The following is a 26,827-nucleotide window of genomic DNA, read 5'->3' as shown; positions in this document are numbered from 1 at the left end:
TGTATATATATGTATAAAAGAATGTGTATGTATATATATATATATATGTATGTATTGATTACCTTTTCATGCTTCTCTTGATTCTTGTGTTTGAAAGTCAAATTTTCTATTAAGCTCTGGTCTTTTCACTGAGAAAGCTTGAAAGTCCTCTATTTTATTGAAAATCCATATTTTGCCTTGGAGCATGATACTCAGTTTTGCTGGGTAGATGATTCTAGGTTTTAATCCTAGCTCCATTGACCTCCGGAATATCGTATTCCAAGCCCTTTAATCTCTTAAGGTAGAAGCTGCCAGATCTTGGGTTATTCTAATTCTGTTTCCACAATACTCAAATTGTTTCTTTCTGGCTGCTTGCAGTATTTTCTCCTTGATCTGGGAGCTCTGGAATTTGGCGACAATATTCCTAGGAGATTTCTTTTGGGGATCTATTTGAGGAGGCGATCGATGGATTCTTTCAATTTCTATTTTGCCCTGTGGCTCTAGAATATCAGGGCAGTTCTCCTTGATAATTTCTTGAAAGATGGTATCTAGGCTCTTTTTTTGATCGTGGCTTTCAGGTAGTCTAATAATTTTTAAATTATCTCTCCTGGATCTATTTTCCAGTTCAGTGGTTTTTCCAGTGAGATATTTCACAATGTCTTCCATTTTTTCATTCCTTTGGTTCTGTTTTATAATATCTTGATTTCTCATGAAGTCACTGGCTTCCACTTGCTCCAATCTAATTTTTAAGGTAGTGTTTTCTTCAGTGGTCTGTTGGACCTCCTTTTCCATTTGGCTAATTCTGCCTTTCAAGGCATTCTTCTCCTCATTGGCTTTTTGGAGCTCTTTTACCATTTGAGTTAGTCTGTTTTTTAAGGTGTTGTTTTCTTCAGTGTATTTTTCAGTATTTTTTTGGGTCTCCTTTATCAAGTCATTGACTTGTTTTTCATGATTTTCTTGCATCCTTCTCATTTCTCTTCCCAATTTTTGTTCTACTTCTCTAACTTGCTTTTCCAAATCCTTTTTGAGCTCTTCCATGGCCTGGGACCAGTTCATGTTTTTCTTGGAGGCTTTTGGTGTAGGCTTTTGCACTTTGTTGACTTCTTTAGGCTGTGTGTTTCGGTCTTCTTTGCCACCAAAGAAAGAATCCAAAGTCTGAGACTGAATCTGGGTGAGCTTTCACTGCCTCGCCACATTCCCAACCAACTAACTTGACCCCTGAGTTTTTCAGCTGGGTATGACTGCTTGTAGACTAAAGAGTTCTATGTTCCACGTTTGGGGGGGATGCGCCAGCTCTGCCACACCAGCACTACTCCTTCCGCAGGACCCCCCCCAACCCAGACTGGGCTTAGATCCTCAGCAGGCTGTGCACTCCTGCTCTGATCTGCCACTTAATTCCTCCCACCAGGTGGGCCTGGGGCCAGAAGCAACTGAAGCTGTAGCTGCTCCACCTCCGCTGCCCCCGGGCCTGGTAGCCGAACTGTGAACTCCTTCCACTCCTGCAGCTTTTCCCACTAACCTTCTCTGCTGGCTTTGGTGTTTGTGGGTTGAGAAGTCTGGTAACTGCCACAGCTCACTGATTCAGGGTGCTAAAGCACACTCCGCCTGGCTCCTGGTCTGGTTGGTCCACCACTCATGCTGGGCTCTGCTCCGCTCCCAGCTCCCAACTCCCAGCTCCCAGTTCCATGTGGGATAGACCTCACCTAGAGACCATCCAGGCTGTCCTGGGCTGGAGCCCTGCTTCCCTCTGCTGTTTTGTGAGTTCTGCAGTTCTAGAATTGGTTCAGAGCCATTTTTTATAGGATTTTGGAGGAACTCTGCAGGGAGCTCACTCTAGTCTCTGCTTTCCAGCTGCTATCTTGGCTCCGCCCCCAAGTCCCCTGCTTTTTATTCTAAGAAAAGTACTAAGTGGAAGGGTCACACTGCTGGAGTGGCACACAGGCCCTGAAGTTGACCTATTTAGTTTGTTCAAACAGTATTTTCCAGGTTATTTGCTCAGGGTCCTGGTGGATCTTCACTGTTCAATCATCACTTGTTCATTTTCACCATTTCCCTTTCCTCATTTGCTTCTCCTTTCCTTTTGCTATAGAGTGTAAAAGATAAGTCTAAATAGCAGATCATGGGGACATATATCTGCAATAGTAGGAGCTTTACAAAGTCCATGAGCCCAACCACATATTTTACAGATGACCAACTGAGGACAACAGAGGTTAAGTGACTTACTCATAGTCACACAGAAAGTATCAGAAGTAGCCTCAAAATGTGGGTCCCTAGACTACAAATTCAGCATAGTCTGCATTGTACCAGGAGCTCAGATGATTTTCTAACAGTGTTTTAAAGGTCAATGATTATTATCTTTAAAATGTACTTTTGAAAGACAAATCACTGAATAGGGTTATTATTGAGATATACCCCAGCAAAGAAACATTGAGCTCGCTCTGGCAATGTGTGTGTCACCTCATCACCCATCCCTGGAAAGTGTACTGCCAAGGTAAGTGAACCTAGCCACAGCATTCACAATTTCTCCATTTGCTGTAACTGATGGTTCCACATATGGATGGTGCAGTGCTGGCTAGTGGAGAACCTCTGTTTTCTTGTTGTTAATTGCAGACCAAAATTGGTGCAAGCATCAGAGAATGGTTCCATACTCTGTTGCTTCTTTGTCTTAGAAGCTATATTGTGTGCACAATCATCCGCGAACAAAACATCACATACCAACTCTCCACTTTAATCTCGCCTTGAAGCTTTTTTAAGTTAAAGGATTTGCTGCAAGAGGAATAGTTTACCTTGATTCCATTTTTGTCTCTGTTAAAGGTGTCTGACAACATCATTGAAAACATCATGCTAAAAAGCATGAGAGCAAGCACACGGACTTGTTTCACTCTATTGATAGCTGGGAAAAAAAGAGTATTATTCATTATTCAGAAGCTGTGCAAGCATGCCCCAAAGGAGGCCTGATAGCTAACTGTGCCAACTCTACCTCCTTGGTTTACCTTGCATCAGACCTGTTCTATTTACATGGCCGCCATCTTAGCTCAATCCCTTCCTATCTTTTATGTAGGAATTTGTAAGTTTTTAATGAGTTTCCTTGCTTTCAGTCTTTTCTTTTTCCAGTTTATCCTTTCTTTATTGCCAAACTGATGTTTTTAAAGCGTAGCTTCAACCATTTAAAAATATTGAATGTCCTTATTTCACATGGACTGGAAGTGCAATGGCCACTCACTAGCCCTAACCTGACTGATGTGGAGGCTTTGTCTGGTTGTCTTTCTCTGATCTGGAGCTATTCACACCTTCTTAGGCAGACTGATGAACCTCCACTCTTCCAGATTAAACATATTAATTCTGGATTTAGTTTTTACATCAGACTCTCTTTAGCTGAACTGTAGCTCAGAATGCCCTAACGCAATCTATCCACCAGCTTTAGCTTCCTTCACCACACATTGGGCCCACTTGTGTTGGTAAGCAAAATGGGCTCCTTAGCACTTAGTTCAACAAGTGATTGAAGAGTTTGGCTTTTGATTTGAGTAATTCAGTGTATTTCATTGAGCCTTACTAGGTGCTAAGCCCCAGGCCCAAACCCCTATTAGGTGTGGAGCCTATGTGGGTGTGGATTGGTGACTGGGGTGGAGCCCAAAGTGGGGCTGGCTAAGGGGAGGTGCTAACTCCAGAGTCATGCCCTATTAGGTGTTAACCTATTCTATGTGGATGTGAACCTCCCAGGGTCCTAAGGGGAGGGGCCAACTCAAGAACCAATCACTAGAGCCTAAGCTCTGGTCATTCAGAGATGTTTGATGACGTCTGAAGCCCTATAAGAAGGGAGGACAGAGCCATTTGTGCAGGGCTCTCGAGATGGTGTTGATGAGGAGACTCCGGGCAGCTGTAGCTAAGCAGCCCTCCACCTTGTAAACCCAGATGCTGAGACTTTGTTGAACTCTGGTAACTATGTATTGGCATTTGAATCAGACAAGGTCTGTCTGTTGATGTTTGTAATTTGTTTATGTTTTGTTCTGAAGTTCAGGGTGCTGGCTTTTTCCTCTGAACTAAGTGAATGATATTTGTGTGCTGAATTAAAGTAAGCTTGTCAACCCCTTCACCTTGCTTTCCTTAGTTAAGCAGATCAAAAGAACCTGTGCTGTTGGCAGCTTTCTGGGTGCTGGCTGTGGGTGGATCTTATACCCCCACAGAAGCTGCTAGCTAGATTGTTGAAATACCACGCTATCATTACAGGCTGATTATACATTAATCTTTCTCATAAATTATATATTTTAGACACATTGAATTATTCGATATTTGTCTATTGGACATTCTTTATTGGTCGTTCCCTGTACATAAAATTTCAACTCTAACATCTAGATTTCCACACGTCCCTCATGCCTGAAATGTTCTCCTACCTCACCTGTTCGTGAAATACTGGGAACTCTAGTTTACTTCAGTGGTCAGCTCAAATGTGTGTTGGTAAGCAAAATGGCTCTTAGCACTCAGTTCAACCAAGTGCCCTTGAAGAGTTTGGCTTTTGTTTCCTTTGATTAATTCAGTGTATTTCATTGAGTCTTACTAGGTGCTAAGCCCCAGGTTCAAACCCCTATGAGGTGCTAAGCCTATGTAGGTGTGAATCTCTCAGGGTACTAAGGGGAGGGGCTAACTCAAGAGCCAGTCACAGGAGCCTAAGTTCTGGTCATTCAGATGACGTCTGACGATGTCTGAAATAGTATAAGGAGAGAAGACAGAGCCATTTGCACAGGGCCACTCACGGTGGCAAGCTGATTCGGAGACTCCGGGCAGCTGTAGCTAAGAGCCCTCTAGCTTGTAACCCCTATGTCGGGACTTTGTTAAACTCTTGTAACTATGTATTAGGATTTGAATCAGACAAGGTCTGTCGATGTTTCTAATTTGTTTGTATTTGCTCCTTAGCTCAGGGTGCTGGCTTTTTCCCCTGAACTAAGTGAATGGTATTTGTATGCTGAATTAAAGTAAGCTTGTCAACCCCTTAACGTTGCTTTCCTTACTAAAGCAGATCAAAAGAACCTGGGCTTTTGAAGCGTGCTGGTAGCATGGGCTTGTGCTGGTCTTTCACTCCCACAACAGCTGCTAGCCAGGTTGTTTAAACAAATGCTAACTCCTGCCTGAGGTTTTGCCTAATCCTGCCAATTGTTAAGCACTATGCTCCCCTTAGGGCAGGACTCATTTTGGTTTTATCTTTCCTTTATACCAATGTCTACCAACGTGCCTCACATGTGGGAAGTACTTGCTGAATTTGAATTATTAATGACAGAGGTAGCACTCAAGTTCAGAACTTATCAAATCTATAGACTCTTTTCAAGCAAACAGTGGTTGAAATTCTAGAGTAAAAAATCAGGACAAGTAAAATTGAGGCAAGTTTCTGAGAGACTCAAAAAGCAAGAATCATTCAAATGGTTATTAAGTATTGATGAGAGAAATCAGAGCCAAATAGACAAGTAAAGTCAGATGTAATATGCAAATCAGAAGCCAGGTAGACCAGGGATTCAGATACCCAGAAATGAAAATAAATCAGATGGCCAGAAGTCCAGGAAAGTCATCAGGATCCAGGACACAGGAGTTGCATAGGCAGGAAAAATGCTAGCAAGAAAATGAATCCACTCACAAGGCCAACTTGCCAGTTGAGTCAACTACAACCATTTTTTTCCCAAGAGCTTTTAAATGCATCTAAAGAAGTTGATGGTCGATACTCAAAGGAGTGTATATGGCTAGAGAGAGAGGTAAGCAGATATAACCCAGTTAACCACAAGGTCCCCCACCTTCCCTTTTTACTTGAGAGAGAACAAGAAAAAAGCAGCTGCACAAAAGCCTCAAGATGGTGGAACCAATGGAGCAAGGATAAATACAACCCATTCATAGATGACAACCAGAACAAGGGAAAGAATACAATGTGCTCTAAGAAAGACACAGTTTGTTTTAGATCATTTTAATATTCTAATGCCATAGGGAAGAGAGAAAAAAAAGCAACCAGGAACAGTGGAACCCCTCTTTTTTTTTTTTTTTTTTTTTTGCAAAACACTCAACCAAGTCTCTCTTTTTATGTTTAAGGCTAAGTTGGAAAAAAAGGAATTGATGACAGTATGTTGTCACATATACTGTGTACTTGTATATGCTTAGTTATTTATATACTGTCTTCATTAAAATATGACCTTCTTGAGGGCAGAGGACATTTTTTTTTGCATTTCTTTGTATCCCTTATGCTTCTTACAATACCTATTACTCATTAAATGCTTTTTGGTTGATGTCATTGATTGAATGAACCAGAATTATCATGAATAGCCAAATGTGGAATTGTAAAGTGATCTCTACAGAATCTGGTGTCCCTCATTTCTGGCTTTGATCTTGTCCTATACAATTAAGACACAAAGTTAAATGACTTGACCATAGTAACCCAGAGAAAAGTGTCAGAGGGAAGGTTTAAGCCCAAGGCTTCCTGCCTCCAAAATCCAACTATTTATTCACAATGCCATATAGCTTCTATGGGGCATAATAAAATTTAATAATATGTGTTAATTGAAATAACATTAGGCAGATAGAGATGGCACTGATATATGTGCTGACATATATATTTAAAAAACATTTTATATTAGAAGCTTGTGTCATAAATTTATTTATTTTTATTATTTTTTTAAGTTCTTAGTTTCAACTTCTCTCCCTTCTTCCCACTCCACCCTCACCCATTAAAGTAAGCCATATGTTATCAATTATACATGTGAAGTCATGAAATGCACCTGTGTTATAAATTAGAGTAATCAGTGAATTATACTCTAGTCCTTTAATTAGAAACACCTTAATGAACTGGTAGAAGTAAATACTACCATTTCTCTATGTATAAAAATAGGAATTATAGTTTGAAAAATCAATGATATCTAGAGAAATTCAGTCATTAAAAATCATTAAAGTGTCTACTGTCATGTAAGACATGAGATTTTGGGAATATTAAGATAAATATGAAACCATTCTGACATCAAGAACCTTAAATTCTTTCTAGGATGGGGTGATTGACAACACTGAATCAGCTAAGTTAAAGTACTGTATATACAGTAAATTAGAAGTAATTTTAGAGACATTAGAAACTGAATAGTACTTTAAAAGTGGGACCTATGCTTGGAAGCTCTACACATTTCTTTTTTTTTATTTAACCAAAAATAATTGCAATATATTCAACAGAACATTTCCAGGCTAGGGATTTGTTTTATGAATTTTGTTTCAGTGTCAAACCAATATCCCAAGATATTTGTAAAATGGCATCATTACTTAAGTATAAGTAATTTTGCCTGGGTGGAGATCATTATACGTTTTGAGCAGTGTGAATTGGAGCCTCTCTTTGCAGCTAATGTTTGCATTTTATGAAATTCTGCTAATTCCTCACTGCATTTAAGGGGTCCACCAATCAAGCTTTTCTTTCATCCTGTTGACCAGCAGGTTATGCTTGATTCAGTATACTTTCCATTCATCATTTCATCAGGGAACATGTCAGAAAAGTTGTGTTCAATTTATTTAACAAGGAAAATGTTATAGAATCTTTTCTGTCCATTAAATAATTGAAACTTCAATAACAGAATTGAGGTTATTCCAGGGCTTTTTGATAAAGCAAAGGCAACAAAACTTGAGCGTATGGCCTTGCCCTTCTTACAAAAGAGTCACTTAAAGATATAATTTATTTGCTTCTGTATTATAGATTTTATCATATTTGAAAGGGCTTAGCTTTTCAGTATTTAGAAGAGGAAACTTAACCTTTCCTTAGAGGGTACCACACAATTTTAAAGTTTTATGAATCCATTTCTTTACTTAAAAGGGGAAAAAGTGTTTTCCCCCATGATGATACTGTAGAATTTTTAATACTCTCTCTTTCTCAGTCAAACAACCCAACAAGCATTTATTAAGAGCCTGCTTTGTAGTAGGTACTGAGATTGCCAGTGGGGATAGAGAAACAAAATGAAAACAAGCAAGCAAAACTAGTCACTGTACTGAAGAAGCTGATGCTTTCATTTTGGGTGAGGGGGTGTTGAAAGGCAAGATAATATGAAATAGATAAGACTGTCCATGATCAAAACATGATAGATTACTATCTAGAAGTTGCCTTTGAGGTTTTCTAGCCCAAACCATTGATCTTATGATAAGGTGCTCATCTGAGGACAATGGAATGAGCTCTAAGAATTGAAGGAATCAAGAAGGGCTTCCTTTAGGAAGTGACCTATGGATTTAGCACTGAAGGAAACTTTAACAGAAAAGTCTCAATAAGAATAATACATGGATACATACATGCATGCATACATACATACACACATACATGTATATGCACAAATTATATATATATATATATATATATATATATACATACATGCACATATCAATTTTATTCAATTATTTCAGTCATGCCTGACTGTTTGTGACCTCATCTGGGGTTTTCTTGGCAAAGATATTGGAGTGGTTTGCCATTTTTCCACCTTATTTTTACAGGTAATGAAACTGAGATAAACAAAGTTATTTAAGTGACTTGCCCAGGGTCACACAACTATTAAGTTTGCAAGGCAGATTTGAACTGAGGAAGATGGGTCTTCATGACTTCAGTCTCAGCACTATATCCACTATGGCACCTAGCTGCCCACTACACACACACATACACACACACACACACACACACACAGCTAAAAGAAGACAGGTTTACATTCTTTATTCAATTAGCTTGGTTCATAACAAATATTTAGGACCAAGGCAATAAAAATTTAAGTGATTTCATCTTTTGAAGGCTATATCATCTATCATCTATCTGTACATCTATCATTTCTCTGTCAATTAGTCTTTAAGTGTCAGAGGGAAAACACACATGTGTGTATGTGTATGTGTGTGTATGTAATTGTTCCCCCATTAGACTGTGAATTTCTTGTTTCTTGAGAGTAGAAACTTTCTTCTGCCACTTTTTGTATCCCCAACACTGAGCACAGTGCCTAAGACATAGTAAAGAATATAATAAATGTATTTGTGCACACACATACACACAGACATGCACTCATCTATACCTACATCTGTATATACACATGTATTTAAATATACTTAACTGATGTGAACATTCTGAAGAAAATTGGTGAGGGTGGATGCCATAGGATAATTCTGTATATAAAATGATCTAAACACATTTATGAAGTTTCTTAAATATTATTTTAGACCCTGAGGATATAAAGACAAAAAAGAAAACAGCACTGCCCTCAAGAATCTTACATTCTATTAATAAACATTTATTAAGTACCTATTATATACCAAGCATTGTGTTAAATGCTGGGGACATGAAAAGAGGCAAAAGACAGTTCCTATCCTCAAGTAGCCTAAAATCTGGGGAGATAACAAGCAAATATGTGCTATCAAGCTGTATACAGAATAAATAGGAAATAACTAATAGAGTGAAGGTACTAGAATTAACAAGAGTTGATAAAGGTTTCCAATGAAACATAGGGTTTTAGTTAGGAATTAAAGGAAGCTAGTGATATCAGTAGGTGGTATAAAAGGTTTTTTTCAGTGCATCTCATTAACTCTCTATCAGGGGAAACTGCACGTAAGTAAACATAGCTCATCTCAAGTGAGGCTCTTGCAGCTGAGGGGCCAGGAAAAGTCTTAAGTAGAAGATGGTGCACACTTAGATTTGAAGAGAGCTCAGAATTCTAATTTGTTAAGGGAATATGTTCTAGGCTTGGGGAGTAGCCTGGGAAAAGACAGAGACCAGTCAGTTAATAAACACTTATTAAGTGCCTGCTATATACCCAGCAGTCACTATAAGCATTGGTCCAGTGTTGGAATACCATATATTAGGAGAAATAATAAGACAGCCACGTTGTGTTGAGAAAGGGGATGTAGAGTGCATGATGAGCAGTAACACAGAATCAACCTCAAAAGATAGGCTGGTAAGGACTTTATATGCAAAACAGGGGCCTTTGATTTGATTTGGTTTGATTCTAAATAGTTTTCCTAATAATGACCCAAAATACATACTTCATTCTTGTAAAGATCTATCATAATGCTGAGGTCTAACTCTGTAGTCCATGCTTTGTTTAGACTTAGAGAGACTAGGCACAATTTCAAGGAATATTTACAAATAGGCCCATGCTGCCCCTATTCCTATAAATGAATGAATGAGCATATGTGGATTTTTTAATTATTAAATACCTATTATTCACAAACACTATGGCAACCTCAGGAGGTTTATATGGAAAAGACAGATTTTAAGAAGATATCATTCTAATAGGGAGAGGCAACATATTTAAAAAGTTTTAGCTGTGAGTCTAATGAAAAAGTCCCATAGGCCTTAGGGTGCAGCTGCCAAGATGATAGTGATTAATCCTTGAAAATATTTTTTTCCCACTGACAGAATCATATCATTTCCTGATACTGAACTCTTGGACAGTCACATAATGCATAATAAAGGCAGTCCTAGTGGTGAGAACTTTCTTTCCTTGATCTTCCATAGCCATGGAGGCAGAAAAGGCTGGGCCTCCAGTACTTGCAGAAGTGATTTACAGGTTCCAATCCTGATTGGGGTTCCTTTTCTGCTTTGAGGGCAGGCTATGAACCGAGGCAGTGCTATGGAGGCAGGGATGCTCCTTTTCCCAAGGCTCTCAGGCTTACCTTTTACACATGACAATTGGCATACATGAGTCATTTTATACTTAAATAAATAGCAGGTCCACTAAATCATACTTTAGAATTCCTGTGGGCCACATATTGACTTGGATTTAAAATGTGATATCTATATTTCATTGTATTTTAATTTATTTTGATAAATATTCCCCATTTACATTTTAGTCAGTTTTGGCAGCATGTAGGAGTATCACTGGCTGCATGTAGCTAGTGGCCCATGTTGTACCCGTGTTTCATATGCACCTCTGGTATAGAAAAGGGCTGTGATCCTGAATCCCTTTTCCCCAGTTGTTGATTCTGTGGATGATTGAAGTTGTGTGCGGGTTGAAAACATAGCTGATGGTCTGGCACTATACTATAGCATGGGGGTGGAGGTAGGAACTTCATTTCCTAGAGTTAACTTTCCTGTCCATTGCAATTAGTTTGCATTTTGGTTTTAGATGGGTTTGGCGTTCAGATGGGCCCATTCAGCCTGGGTCTTGCTCTTTCTCCATTCTTCATGACTGCAATGGCCTGGGTGGTTATCCAAATCTCTGATATTCCTGCAATAATAAAGTACCTAGAGAATGGAATTGAGATTCCTAGAAGGATCCTCTGTTATTGAAAAAGGCAAGGACAATTTTGGATAAGGAGTAGATGGTATGAATGGATAAAGGTCTTCAATGGAGAGGGAGATCACAGCTTCTAAAGAGGCCACAGTCTAATCAGAACCTTGGATAGTAATAACTGCTGTTTACATAGTCTTTCAGGTTAGCAAATCACTCCCTACATATTATTTCACTTGAGAGCTTAGGACAGTAGAAAGAGTCCTGAATCTGTAGTCAGAGGTCCTGGGTTAAAATCCCACCATTGGCTATCCATGGGACCCTGGGCAAGCCACAAAAGCATCATCACCCTCAGTTTCCTCAGCTGAGGATCTGCAGCATGATCCATATGAGAGAGTAATTACAAGTAATATTGTGTTCTCCTTTTACGAACGAGAAACTGAAGCTCAAATGATTCATAAAGACTTCTTTCACTGACCTATACTATGTGTCAAGGTGATTGACATTGAAACATGACTACAGAGACCTCCTATGTTAGGAATGCACATGAGTATCTTAGTAAATATCCCCTAAAGTCTAGTTATTTGGAGGACTGAGTTCAGTGCTGAGAGCTGGTCTCAAAACATGAATGAGGTGAGACCTAAGAGTCCAAGGATGCTTAAAACTTTTGATGTCTGATAATATTTCTTCAAGATTGGCAGAGAGCATCCGTATTTGGAAATTAAAGAAAATATTGGAAACTTAAGATGGGCAAAAACAGAGAAAATAGAATCAGAAAAGGGTGTCAGATCAAATTGTGCATCTTGCTTCTTAAAGTACCGCAAGAACTGAAAAGAAGTGACAAATCCCGCCTGTCATCTTTTGCTGCTCCCATGACGTGGAACTTAGAAATTATCTCACAAAACTCTGGCAGATGAATGAAATAGCATAGTTCTTCCATGGCAAAAACTATAGGACAATCAGTGACAGGCTTGTCTAAAACACAAAAATCCTACTGTCACCTGAAGTAGAAATAATGATATGATCTGAAATTTCATTTCAACCATTGGCAACTGCTAGTGTGTGCATACTCATGCACACGCACACACACACACACACACACACACACGCATGCACACCGTCTTTCTTGACAGAAATAGTCTTTAATTGAGGCCACCTGCCTGAATTTTAAAATGCCAATATCCCCTAAATGTTAGAGTTAGATCCGAAAGCTAGTGGAAAGATGATAACCTGTTAAAAGAAAGATAGTAGCATACCGCAACATGTGAGCAACAATGTCTTGAACACCGTTAATAGTAATGAAGAGGTAGTGTAACATGGTGGTTAGATCGATGGACATGGAGTCAGGAAAACCTGTTCTCAGATTCTGCCTCTGTTACTTACTAACTACATGACACTGATCAGATCATCCCCCTTCTCTTAGCCCGGGGTGGGGAACCTTTGGCCTTAAGGCCACATGTGGGTCCTCTAGTGTCCCCGTTGGACTGAATCCAAACTTCACAGAACAAATCCCTTTAATTACTTTTATTATTCCTATTTTGGGGACTACAGTGCAAGGAAGGTTGGAGATAGTGGAAAGTGTATTGTAATAACTTTTATTAAAGGGATTTGTTCTGTGAAATTTGGATTCAGTCAAAGGGCTGCACTTGAGGACCTAGAGGGCCACATGTCACCTTGAGGCTGCATGTTCCCCACCCCATCTTAGACTGTTTTGTCATCTGCCAAACGGGAATAATAATCTCTGTTGCACTAACTCAAAAAAGATCAGTGTAAAACTCAAATTTATGTGTAAATCACTTTGCACATGTTAAAGTCCTCTATAAATTTTTGTTGTTATCATTAATATTAATATTATCAAAGACATCAATGGTATTTATGATTGCAAAAGAAGGTGAATTGATCATGCATCAAGGATTAGATATAAAATACAGGCAGACTGAACTTTGATCTGGTATCCATAGAAAATGGAAAGACCAATGAATGCATCTAGAATATTGGGTGGATTATTGGATCATATGATCCCTCAATTAATTAGATAATCAACAATCATTTATCAAGGGCCCACTGTGTGGTAGGCACCATGCTAGGCAATAGAGATACCAAGACACAAATGAAACAATCCTTGCCCTCTAGGAGCTTACAATCTACAGGTGAAGACAACGTGTGCATTTCTCTCTCTCTCTCTCTCTCTCTCTCTCTCTCTCTCTCTCTCTCTCTCTCTATATATATATATATATATATATATATATATATATATATATACATATACATATACATATATAAGCGTATATGCATACAGAGGAGAAAGTGAGGTGGCAGGTTTAGACAAAGTTATGAAGAGTTAGAAATGCTATAGCAGTTTTTAATTTGGTCCTAGAGGTCATAGGAATTATCTGAGCCTTATTGAGTAGGAGAGTGAAATGGTCAGAGCTCTATTTTAGCAAAATAATAGTGGTGATGATTTTAGGATTATAGACCTATAGCTAAAACTACCTTAGAGATCTCCTAATCTGTGGTCCTCATTTTACATATGTAGAAAGAGGTCCATAAAGCATAAATGACTTCACTAAGGTCACAGAGGTTTAAGCAGCCAAGTCAGTAGTGGATTTGAAGTCTTCTGACTCCCAGTGTAGCTCTTTTTCTTTTTGTCCCAGGATTTGTAGAAAGACGTAGGTGAGAATCACACAGGAAAGAAGTACATCATTTGGTCATAATTTGTACTGGTTGAAAGAATAGGTTTGCCAAATAGATCACTAGTTGTGGAAGTATGATTAAAAATGGTAAGCACCAAGAATACCACCGAGTTAGGGAATTCATTCTAGATTTTCAGATAGCAACCAAGTCCTACATGGTTAGATAACATGGAGCAGATATACAGACACTATTTCCTGGAACCAAGCAGCTGCTTTCCTGGCTCTTCACTGCATTTGACAGGTAGGTTCAGCCTTGGTTAGTAAATCTTATTTAGGACTCTGATGGAAACTCAGATGGTACTCATTTTGGGTATTGGCAAGCTGTGTGAGTCAGCCAATGCCACAACATGAGTTTTCTGAAAACACCCTCAAAAAAGAAGTCAGGTCTCCAGGCCTGTCAAATGGAACACCTGAGTTTTTGATGATTTTAGTAAGCAAATTAGTTTGCAGGTGGGGATCCTTAGTTTCCATATTTTCCTCTGTGTAAATTAAATTTAAAATATGTTCTTTGGCAATTTCCAGAAAATGAAAAAAAATTGGAAGAAGGGACTACAGAGGTTAGATATTATCCCTGTAATTACTGAACAGTCAATAGTCAATAAATATTTATTAAACACTCTGTTTTAGTCTCTGTGCTAAGCCCTAGGGAATACAAATATAAAAAAGGAAAGAGTCCCTGCCCTCAAGGAGCTTACAGTCTAATGAGGAAAAGCAACACACGAAAAGGAAGTTAAAAAGGCATGGGTATGTGTGTGTGTGTGTATGTGTGTGCGCGCGCACACACGCGCACACATGTGTGTTTGGGGAAGGGTGAGGGCATGTAGGAGAATAGTAGAGAAAGTGAAATCCCAAAGTAGAGCAGCCAGATGAAAAAAGATATATCTATCCTGAGCCTTCTTCTTAAGTGGAGATTTTGGAGTTCATGCCATTGTCTTCCATTCAGAGGGGTAGTGATGAGGAGTGGGTACCAAGGCTGACTGGATCTTATAGGATGAGGAAGTTTTCCTAATGATCAGCTTACTGAGGGATGGTCCCAGAGAGTCCCAAAGTAGTACAACCAAGTGGGAAATGATAGTGAAGTCATTCCACAGTTTAATTGACAAAGTGGAAACAACCTTTGGGACCACGGAGTATATGTCACTGGAGATGCAACTTGTAAGAGAGGAGCACTGAAAGTTGGAGTTAGGAGTACCTGGGTCCAAGATCTATCTATGAGGTGTGTTCTAGGACTATCAGCAAGTTTTCTATTCTTTCTGAATCAGTTTACTCATCTATAAGATTAAGGGGAAAGACTGGTTGGCATTAAGATTGCTTCCAGCTCTAAAGCTCAAATTCTGTGAACACTTTCATTTTACACATAGAGAAATCAAGGATCTGAGAGTTAAAGTAACTTGTAAAAGGTCACACAACTGGTGTGACCTTAATGGTCTGACTTGTGAACCATGTTGTCCCCTGTGCCATAGGGAGACACAACTTCTATGAAATTTAATTTTGAAAAGATTTTTCAATTAAAAATTTAGGATCCTACTTAAAAAAATAATTTTATGTTTTGACAATGCCATACCTTAACTCTGTATGTCTCTCAGTAAGTACTTCAGTGTTTTGCACATAGTAAGCACTTAAGAAATGTGTGTAACAATTGTTTGAGGCCAATGTGGGAATGTTTTGCTTGACTGTGAAGATTTCTTCAATTGTTTTTCTTTTTTCTTTAATGCAGGAGACATGTGAGGGAGAAAAAATAAATGCTTGTTAATGGAAAAAAGCCAGAATAGATGAACATCAAAAACAAATGAAAAAGCTTTGCTATTCAGTTGTTGCCTGAACTTTGGTAGTTAAACTTGAGGTCACTTTTATTAGAAAAACTTATGTCCCAAAGGGAAGGAAAGACTTTTTTTATGTAGCCTGAAGTAATAACTTACTTTTTAATTTCTTTTACAAAAATAATCACAATTTAGGAATACAATGGAAGATAGAAATGTACTCAGAGTGAATTCAACAGAATTACATCAATATGTGTATGTATATATGTGTGTGTTCTGTTGTAGTTGTTGAATTCTTTAAGTTTCAGTCATGTCTAATCTCTGTGAACCCATTTGGGGTTTTCTTGGCAAAGATATTGGAGTGGTTTGCCATTTCCTTCTCCAGGTCATTATAAAGATGAGAAAACTGAGGTAAGTAGAGTTAAGTTACTTGACCAGAGTCACATAGCTAGTAAGTGTCTGAGGCCAGATTTAAACTCAAAAAGATGAGACTTTTCTATTCTGAGGTCAATATTCTATCCATTGTGCCACCTAATACACCCACACCCACACCCACACACTCACTCACCATGACAAAAAGAAATGTAAATGAAACATTAAACAATAGAAGCTGAAATTTGATTATTTGTTTTAATTCCCAATCTTCCTTTTGGAGAACCATAGATGAAACGCACTCTACAAATACACACACACACACACACACACACACACACACACACACACACACACGGATAACCCCTACACCTTGGTTGAGAGGCAGAGAACTATGGCTGTTGAATACCAGATGCATATTTCTTTTCCTTAAATTTCTTTCTTTGTTACAAATAAAGTCTCATACATAGAGAAGACTAGGAAATAGGGGTTTTAGCAAATGACATGTATAAAAAGAGGGGGAAGTCAATATAACTTATAAATTATATTTAAGCAGTCAAAATAAAAGTCAAACATTGGTAACCTTTTATTTTTAACTATATTTTATTGTATTTAGTTTGATATGAAGTTAAATGTTTACATTTTTCAAAAATCTTTTATCTATGTAAAATTTCCATACCATATTCTTTATCTATAGGAACATATCCAGCAATCATCACATATAGGGGAAAAGTCTATCCAATGCTTTTTTAAAGTAATTTGGAGCCAGGTTAATTAATGATTCAATTAGCAAACATTTATTAAGTTTTTTTTTAAATACAGGAGCTGTGCTAATCACTAGGAATATAATGTAAACAATATATTTTGTGTTTCTTTTTCTAGATCATAGTGTAATAGAATCATGGGGTTTTTTTTGTTCATTTATTTTAGTTTGTGTTAGGAGAGAGTACATTCAAGAAAATCTTCCTCAAATTTCTCTGCTTACAAATGAGGAAACCAAGGTAAAAAAGTGAAATCTCTTGTCCAAGGTCAGGCACATAGCTACTAGGACTAGAACCCAAGACTTCTGAGTCAAATTCACTCTTGCCTCATGGGACTCATTCATAAATAACATTCTCACTGTGCTTTAGACCTTTCTGCTAAGATTGCTTTCAATCGTTATAATGTGATGCCTAGACCATTCTCTTTTTTTAAATTTCATAGACGAATCATAATTTGGGCCACAGAGTGGGGGTAGGCTTTGTTCCAACCGTAGATAATATCACTGCTGGGGATGAAGGGAACATTAACCTTCAACACTCTTTCCCTGCATACAGTTCCTCTTCCTCCTTAGATTTGGATATTGTCAATCAGTCAATAAAAATGCATATGCAATTGCTATTTGTCAGGCACTGTGCTAAGTGCTGGGATACAAAGAAAGGTAAAAGACAGTCCCTATTCTCCAGGAGATCAATCTAATGGAAGAGGCCATTTTCAAAGAAGTATGTATTAAAAAGCCATTTACAGGATGAATTGGAAATGACAGAGTGAAGGAAGGAAGTAGAATTTACATTTACTGTGAAAGAGGTGGACTCAGGCTCTCTGAAGAACTACCAATTCAATTATATTGATTAGGGAGGACTTTCCTCTCTCTTCCCTGCTCAAATTTAATGGACCTCAGAAATCCTAAATGGGGCAGTATTTAAAAATATGCATTTGTCCTCAATAAACACATTGAAAGATGCAGATAAAAATCATACTACAAGAATAATTTTAAAACTTATATTAAAATGGTGTCCTGAGTGAACTAGTCCTCTTGAAGAAACAAAACTTGAAGTGTGGGTGTTTTGCAGCTATGATTCTCTCTGGTAGAGAGATTTTATTAGGCACGCCATTCATTCTTACAGTTGGCTTCATAATCATAGAGTTGTACCATTTGCATTTAAGTAAAGATTTACTTTTTGACATACTGTGTACCAAGAACTTTGCTAAATACTAGGCAATCAACAACAAAAGACAGTCTTTTAGATATTGCTTTACCATAAAATGAAGGCAGAATGAAGCAGTGTTGCTCATTGGAAAAATATGTTCATTTCCAAAGACTGTCAGATTTCACTCTGGCTCTTTCATGAAACTAGGAAATGTCTCAGGACTTCAGAGAGAGTTCATGATTAAAAAAATACCTGTGCCAAAGGCTGCCAAACTTTCTTTATTGGGAGTCCCCAAAAGGAATTGAAATGAAAACTGGTGGCAATTAAAGAGAGGAAAATCTTAGAGTGATAAATTGGAAGGTATCTAGGAGATCATCTTGTCCAAACTCTTCATTTTATAGATGAGAAAAGGAAGGCCAATAAATGCTAAATGACTTGGCCAAAGATTCTCTCCCCTCAACTGACCCTTTCATTAATGGCAAGTCAGAGCTAAGAACTAGGAATATTCCCTCCCAGAACACTGTTCTTGTAATATTAACCAACAGTCACTTCTATAGTACCTTCTATGCACAAGGCATTTTACTGGGGGTATGGGGGTATAAATGAAAACTGAAACATCCCTGGCTCCCAATGAGCTAAAATCTGATAGGAGCTGAAGGTAAACAAAGAAGTAAATGAATGAGTTGAAGAAATAAAAGGGATTTGGAGGAGGGATTGAGCTTTAAAATGTATAATACTTATTATGTTTTCAATAGATTTTCTTTTTTGAAGCTCACAACTCTGTGAGATACGATGAGAGTCATACTAGTGTTGAATTCTGTGATTTAGAAAAAAAATCTGTCAGGAACCCTTTTTATTCATTTAATGTTAATCTACTATCCAAGCAGTTTTAGTTAAAAGAGAGAAATGTCTAAATGGATATAGTCCCTGTATTTTCTCAGATATCTCTGTGTTCGGTTTCAGCCATGTCCAACTCTTCATGACCACATTTGGGATTTTCTTGGCAAAGACACTGGGCTGGCTTGCCATTTCCTTCTCCTGATCATTTTACAGATGAGGAAGCAGAGGCAAACAAGGTTAAGTGACCTGCCCAGGGTCACACAGCTAGGATCTGAGACTGGATTTAAACTTCGGCTTTCCTGACTGCAGGCTTAGTACTCTATGCACTGTGCCATCTCTCTGACCACCATATATTTCCCTAACCCAAGAAGTGATATTTGTAAGAATCTTGAAGAAAAATTACATTTCAAAAACATCGTTTTGTGTTAACCATCCAGATGAATAGTGTTATTACTAGATTTCTTTTATGACCAAGTCCCACAAGGACTAAGCAGTTGGCGGCTTTTTTTCCCCCAGTGATCAATATTTTGAACCTTTCTGAGAGATTGTTCTCCTACCCAAACCATTATTCTTCATCTCATACATTTTACCAAAGGGACAATCTGGAAAAGGAATTTTAGACTAGAGTAATACTGATTTCTTAATATCTTAAAAAATCTACTTACACATATAAGTACCACCAGTGCTATTGTCAGTTAAATTCAGCTTACTAATGAATGCTTTTTCAGTTGATTTTAATTAAACAACCGCAAGGTAGCAACATTAGTATTGCTAGCCCCATTTTTTAAATAAGGAAACCCATTCTCAGAGAGATTAAGTGATTTGCTAAGGTTGACACAGTTTAGTTAGGATCACAAATGTTTTTTGAACCCAGGTCTTCCCAAATTGAAGTGTAACATTCTGTTCTCTGCATCCTGCCACCTGAAATGTTGTTCAGGTTGTGTTTGACTCTTCATGACCCTATTTGGGATTTTCTTTAGCAAAGATAGTGGAGTTTCACCATTTTCTTCCCCAGCTCATTTTACAGATGAGGAATGGATGCAAACAGGGTCACACAGCTCATAAGTGTCTGAGGCCAGATTTGAACTCAGGGAGATGAATCTTCCTGACTCCAGGCCCAGAATTCTATCCTCTGTACCACCTAGCTTTTGCATTCCTCAACTGTGGAAATCACTAATCATATCTGGTTTTACTTCTTGTCTGGCTCATGGCTTAATTATGAGCAACCTATGAGATAACACATAACTAAACATTCTGGAAACTATTATGTAAATGTAATATACGAAGGTCCAGGTTGGGGGAACTTTTACTTTTTTCTTGTTATTTTTGTGGTTGTTTCATCCTCATCATACCAGTTATTTTTGTGTAACATGAACCTGAATTCTAAGTATACACTAATTGTTAGGAGGGCAGGAAATATTTTTTTTGTTTTTTTCCCAAATTTTATTGAATATGAAACATATCTCTACAGTTTCTATTGAGGAGGTTGACCACGTCCACGACCAAATCCACCTCTAAATTGGAATTCTGTTGCTGACCCAGCCCCGGCCTCAGCCTTCTTGTCAGCACCAGGAGGAGCAGCACTTCGTCTGTATGTGTCTCTGTCAGCTTCACCCCGAGTAAGCCCGGCAGGTCACTCGCCCTCCAGACCTTTGGGCCTTGGCCTTCCTGTCTCAGGACGACTTCTTCGGAGTGTGGCAGGCACAATCTCAGGGGGCAGGTGAAGGTAATCCCGGAGGTACTGAATGCCCTCATTGGTGAGGTACCAGTAGAAATGCCTCCATGCAAACTGCTCCTTAACATAGCCACGAGACTTTAGAGACTGCATGGCCTTCATGACATGGAGATTGGGCACATTCTTGTCAGCCAGCTCAGGGTGCTTTGGCATGTGGACATCCTTCTTGGCTACCATCACTCCCTCCTTAAAAAGGAGTTCATAGATGGCAATTCGGTTCTTCTTGGGCATCAACATCTCGACGGTGCGGCGGGTGCTGCTCTAGACGGAGCCTGGGCTAGAAAGGAAAGAGCATGCCGGCAGGAAATATTTTAATACCATTATTATTCCTAATGATAAAGTTCTCCAGGGAGTGGATTTTAACACCAATGAGATCATGGATGCCCTGAAAGAAATTCTAAAGTAGCTAACCAATAAGCAAACATGCCTATACATCAATGAACTCATGATAAGATCTCATAAATTTAGGTATTGCATCCCTTGATACACACCACAGACTATCCTTTTCTGCTGGCCATGGGAGATTTCTGTCAATATAATATCATAATTCATACCTGTCTTTCTATCATGATTTCACATCTGCTCACATACGCTGTGTTCAAAGCAAAGTGGCATTCATTCAGACTTCCTGTAGGCTGTCTCCATGCCTAGAATGGGCCCCTATTTAAGCTCTAACTCTGAGGAGCCATAGCTCTCTCCAAAGATTAGCATCGATGTCACCTTCAATGTGAGGCTATCCTCTTGCCCCAAGGTAGTATTCCCCTATGAAAATAATTTATATCAGATGTTTAACCAAGGCTTTTGGCTAACTAATTAATAGTTTGATTGGTTTCTTATTGATGGTAGGGTCTACTATGTTTTCTCTTTGTATTTTTAGGCAATCAGTAGGTAGGGGTGTGTGGTTGGTATAAGCAATAAACAACAGTTCATAAATAAAGAATTGCCTGGGATTAGTGTAAAATACATTGTCAAAGAACTGTATGGTTTTTTAAAAAATAGAGTAATTGGGGCAACTAGTTGGTGCAGTGAGTAAAACACCAGCCCTTGAGTTGGGAGGACTTGAATTCAAATCTGGCCTCAGACACTTGACACACTAGCTGTGTGACCTTGGGTAAGTCACTTAACCTCAATTGCCCTGCCTTCTGCCTGCAAAAAAAAATGTAAAAAAAATAGAGTAATTAATTAACAAGAAACTAATATAGCTTGTAGGAAACAAATATATTTCATTGGTGTCCCTCAAACATCAAGAGCTCTAGAAAAAGAAATAGCACATAGGATAGAATTAGGTGGTACAGTGGATAGAATGTAGGACTTGGGATAGGAAGATAGAATTTGAATCCTGTCAGCAACATTTAGTATCTGTGTGACCCTGGGCAAGTCACTTGACCTCTACTTGCCTCATTTCATTATCATCCATAAAATGTGAATACTATAATAGCAGTATGTACCTCATAGGGCTGTTGTGAGGATCAAATAAGTTAAATAAAATGTTTTATAAACATTTAAAGTGATATATAAATGTTTAATATAATCTTTATTTTAATTTTGATTAAAGTATTTAGTAGAGGAAAAGGACCAGATTCCTATTGGATAATTTTGCAAAAGTGGATGGATTACAGTCTATGTTACTGGGTGAATTTGCCCACATTGATAGGATTATAGATATGTTGAGGTATTAATATATTTTTATTATACTTCCAGCAATATACTTTCTGGTTTGTTTTTTTTTTTTCTTTTTTCTTCCATTCTCATGGTAGGTTCTCAAAAACATGTCCTTTCATCTGGGCATTTCTCCACTTAAAAGGACTTGAAGGAATAATTCATTTTTTCCCTTGTCCTGAAGTTACTGTAATTGTGTTAGTTGAATCTAATTATGTAAATCCTTACTGGCTTTATCAAGCACATTGGTTTAAAAAAAAAGAAAAAAAAACTCACTTCATCATGTGGGAATTATATGTTTCAACCAAAACTCAACACTTAGGGAGCCTGCTCAGAGCAAATAAAACTGGGTGTGTTTCTCTCCATGAAGATGATTCAAAAACCACGAAAGAGTAATTCATATGTCTGTCAGGGTTTGTCAGTGAAGCATGGCCGATGCACCTGATTCTCTTTGTAGTTTCAATTTAATGCACCCACTCTTTTTGATGGAGCTCTTGGAGTAGTTTTACATTTCTATTTGTATTTTCTTTTTGTTTTTATTAATCAAATTCTCTGCCCCCTCCTGTCTTATTATCTGAAACCTGGGTTAGTTTTTTGTTCTGGTGCACACATCACAGACTTTCCAAAGAAGCCCTGCAGACAATGTTTGCGGGTAGGGGGTGATCTGGAAATCCTTGCTGATACTCTTCCTCTCCTTCTTAAGTCCTATGTAATAATCTCTTTTTTGTGACACAGTCCCATCGTTTCATCACAGGATTGCTGAGTTAGTCCTTTGTTAAATCAATAATGAATATGAGCTGGTTCCTTTTCTAACTATATTAATTCATTTTAAGTGGAAGCCGGATGGAGCTCATATTAAACCTTTGATCAGAGTAGGATGAGTCTTGAAAAGGACGTTGGAGCTCATCTAGGCCATCATTCTTCATTTGGCAATGGAAAAATATGACATCCAGAGACCTGAATTGACTTGTGCAAAGTCATATGGGTAATAATTGGTAGAGCCAGGATACAAGCTTGTTGCCTCATCAGGAGAGAGCTAGGAGGTCATCTAGATGATGAGTTCTTGACTCAGAGTCAGGAATCCTGAATTCAAATTTTCTTCTACTTACACTTGGCTTCTTCTTGTTCCCTGTACATAATGCTTCATCTCCTCACTCCATACCATTGTACTATTTGTCCCCATTGTCTGGAATGCTCTACCCCACTATCTCTATCTTTAAACCTCAAGATTCAGATCAAATTCTGTCTTCTGGATCAGGCCTTTGCTGGGATTCTTTCCCTGTTGACTCTTCCTACCCACCTCTTTCCTCTGATATCACTCTCCATCTTTTCTCTCTATGCCATATATACATTGGCCATATTAAATATGTGCAATATTTACATATTTGTTGTCTCAGCATAATGCGAACTCTTTGGTGTCAAGAGAATTTTTTTTTGCCTTTTGAAAATTGTTAACAATATTAAGTCAGGCATAAAATGAACATTTAAAATGACTGTTGATTAACTGACTTAGTATGCATATGATCCTGGCCACCTAATGTCCCCTTTCCTCAGTTTCTTCATCTGAAAAGTAAAGATGGCAGGGGCACCTATCTCACAATGTTGTCACAAGGATTATATAAGATAACATGTGTAAAGTGCTGTCAAACCATAAAACTCTATGAAAATAATAATTATTAATATTAAATAACATGTAAATATTATTGTTGTTGTTGCTATTACTATTTCAAGCCCTTTTTATAGATATGGAAACTGAGGACCAGGAAAGTCAAGTGAATTATAGAAGGTTATAGAGGTAGTAGCATCAGTGTTTGGATTAAACCCAAATTCTTTAATTCCAGAGTTGAACCCTTCACTCTACTACATTCTGCATTTTCTTCACTGACCCTTTACTGACTCACATCTTTCCAAATATTTTAAAAACCGAAACCTGTTACTTGTAGGAGGAAGGAGAATATCTAGTTTTTTTAGCACTTTTCTGAGTCCTTTTAGTGTTTTAGCATGATGATAAATCGGGGGATGATATTTCCTCATGGAAATAATCAATGTAAAAACTGTTAAGGTAATGTAATTAAGATCACAGGTACCACTAGAAGAACTCTAAAATTGTTTTCATTTCTGGCCTATCCCAGAATTTTTTTAATTTTTAATTCGGCCTTTCCCAGTAATTTTTTTTAATTTGTCTTTCTCCCTGCTACTTCTCTCCAATGAAATGAATCTGCTTTACTATAGCTTAAGGTAAATTCAATATTATTAGATCTAGAATTTACTGTTTCAATTCCAATTTGGCTGGTGATTATGAGAATTTTTTTCCACTTTGGATGGATCTACAAAGCAGAAAATGAAGATTTTTTTTCCTCATATAGGTTAGAAGCTGTAAGTTTCAACATGTCAGAAAGACATCTTAACTGTTAAATGGTAACCTTAACCTCATCACCCAATTCTGCAAAGTTTTATCAACATCTGTGAGTCTGTTCCTCGGAAAATAAAGAAGTATCCTATGTTTCTCATGACCTTCTTTCCCCCCATGGCTAGAAGAAGCTAGGACAATTACATCATCTTTTGTGTTCAGAGATGGTGTGCTGACAGGTTATTTCCTGAGCAGTCACTGAAATGTGTGACCTGTAGTCTTGGCCAGTATTTTTTGGTCTATTATCAGTCATCGCTGCTTGAAGGACTTGACGTGTGTAACCTGGTAGCCTTTTGGTCTGCTCCAGGTTATGGCTCTAACTAAACCTGTCCTGCCCTGCTATGGCCTGCCTGCTTCTTTCATGTAGAAATAGTTGATGCTGACACAACCTTGTCTCCAGGGATTTTGCCCGTACCTCCCTGTACAGCATAGCCAATATCCTAACATCCTCATGACATTTCACGGACGTGTGCAGAAGTGCTCCATGTGACTCAACTTTGAAGGCAGACACTTCATCTTGCTGGGTAATGGCAGAGAAAGCAATCGCCAGCTCAAAGGTTGTTAATCCCTTGACCAATTCCCCTGATAGATGAATGAGACAGTTTTCAGAGAGTAAATGCATCTTCAGTGATGTCTTTTAATTCATCATTAAGGATTAGAGTGACCAAGGGAAAAAAAAAAACACTTCGGATTGAGAGACAAGAGATATTGGGGGTGGAACATTCTACCTTGAACAATTTTATTTCCTACTTCTGTATCTTCCACAGAATTATTCAAATTCCCATGCCTCACTTTACCTCATCTGAAGAATGTTTTTAATGGATCTAAATTTCCAAAGATAACAGAATTATCAAATTATATATTTGGAAAGAATCTCATAAATACCTAGTCAAACTTAGGCACATAAGTAATCCCTATAATATGTACCCCAGAAATGATTTACCTGGCATTTTGGTGGCATGGTGAATAGAGAGTTGGGTCATAAAGAACTGAGTTCAAATTCAATCTTGGGCTCTTACTAGCTGTGTGATTCTTAGCTCATCTCTATTTCAGTTTTCTCACTGTAAAATAGGAATAGTGATTGTACCTAGTATTGTGGAGATCAAATATGATAATATTTGAAAGTGCTTAACTCATTGCATGCAGTAGGTGCTATATAAATGCTAGATACTGTTGTTATTATTCACTACTATTTACTAGTTACTACTATCATTATTAACCAGTTTCTTCTTAAAGACTTCAATGAGAGCGAAGCTAACTACCCACCATGACAGCCCACTTGAGGATAGCTATTATTATTTTCAAAAGGTTTTTTTTTCACATGAAGGATCAATTTGATTCTTTTAAATTGTCATCTAATGGTAACACCTGAGTCCCATTCATTTTCTCATTTGTAGGAAGTCTCAGAGATGGATGGAAACTTAGTACATAATAGTCAGCTATGGAGACAATGCTCCTGAGGACATTTGCAATACATCTTCTAAAATTTTATCTTTTCTGATACCGTAGTGGAAATCTACTTCAATTTTAACTTCATAAACGTTTCTTAATAGCTGATCATATAAAAGTTACAGAGCTGGACTCCAAAATCCAAGCAACTCCAAACATTTATTGAGCTCTTTCCTTATAGTAGGCATTGTAAGAGGTTCTTAGGACTGAAAGACAAATGAAAAAAGCAAACGGAATGACCCCTGTTGTCACACTCCTTTCATTCTGCTGTGATTGAGGAAAACAAAATAGGCCTGATCATCACAGCCTAAAATCTAGTCTGTATACATTGGGGAGCAAGAGGGAAGGTAGAAAATATGCTTTTTATTCAGTAATTCAGCAAGAAGTTTGTATTAGGTGCTTATTGTGTGCCAAGCAAGGTGCTACATATCAGGATTGTAAAGACAGAGAATCACATAATCCCATCTTTTACTTGACTAGATGAATGAAAAAAGCATTTATTAAGAGATTCCTATGTGTATCTTTCCTAGTTCTGCTCCCAAGGGCCAAACAAAAAAAATTTAATCACTTTAACAACTTTCCCCCGCCCCACTTGAAATGGTTGTAGAAATAAAAAACAAAACAAAACATTATGCTGCTAAAAGGCAATGGTAGTAGATTATAGAAAGGCAGTATGGCTTAGTAACTTGGAGCCAGGAAGATTTGGGTTAGAATTTTTTCTCTGACCCTAGCTGCCTGAACAACCCAAGGTAGGTCAATTAACTTCTCAGTGTCCTATATCACTAAGATTATAAACTGGAGAAAAGATATTGATCTACATTGGAG

General features: G+C 37.9%; 1 protein-coding gene and 1 pseudogene across 2 annotated transcripts in view; one reads left to right on the top strand and one right to left on the bottom strand.

The window, feature by feature from the left end:
* The window catches only part of CTNNA3 (catenin alpha 3), a 1,949,360-nt gene that overhangs the window by 1,469,044 nt on the left and 453,489 nt on the right, over positions 1 to 26,827 (top strand). The gene's annotated exons all lie outside the window — the stretch shown is intronic.
* LOC118828129 lies at positions 20,185 to 20,721 on the bottom strand (annotated as a pseudogene).

The sequence above is a fragment of the Trichosurus vulpecula genome, chromosome 8 (assembly GCF_011100635.1).
Source record: "Trichosurus vulpecula isolate mTriVul1 chromosome 8, mTriVul1.pri, whole genome shotgun sequence".
NCBI classification, from domain to species: Eukaryota; Metazoa; Chordata; class Mammalia; order Diprotodontia; family Phalangeridae; genus Trichosurus; species Trichosurus vulpecula.
Note: the sequence above shows the minus strand (reverse complement) of the source record. Positions and strands in the feature narration are given on the sequence as shown.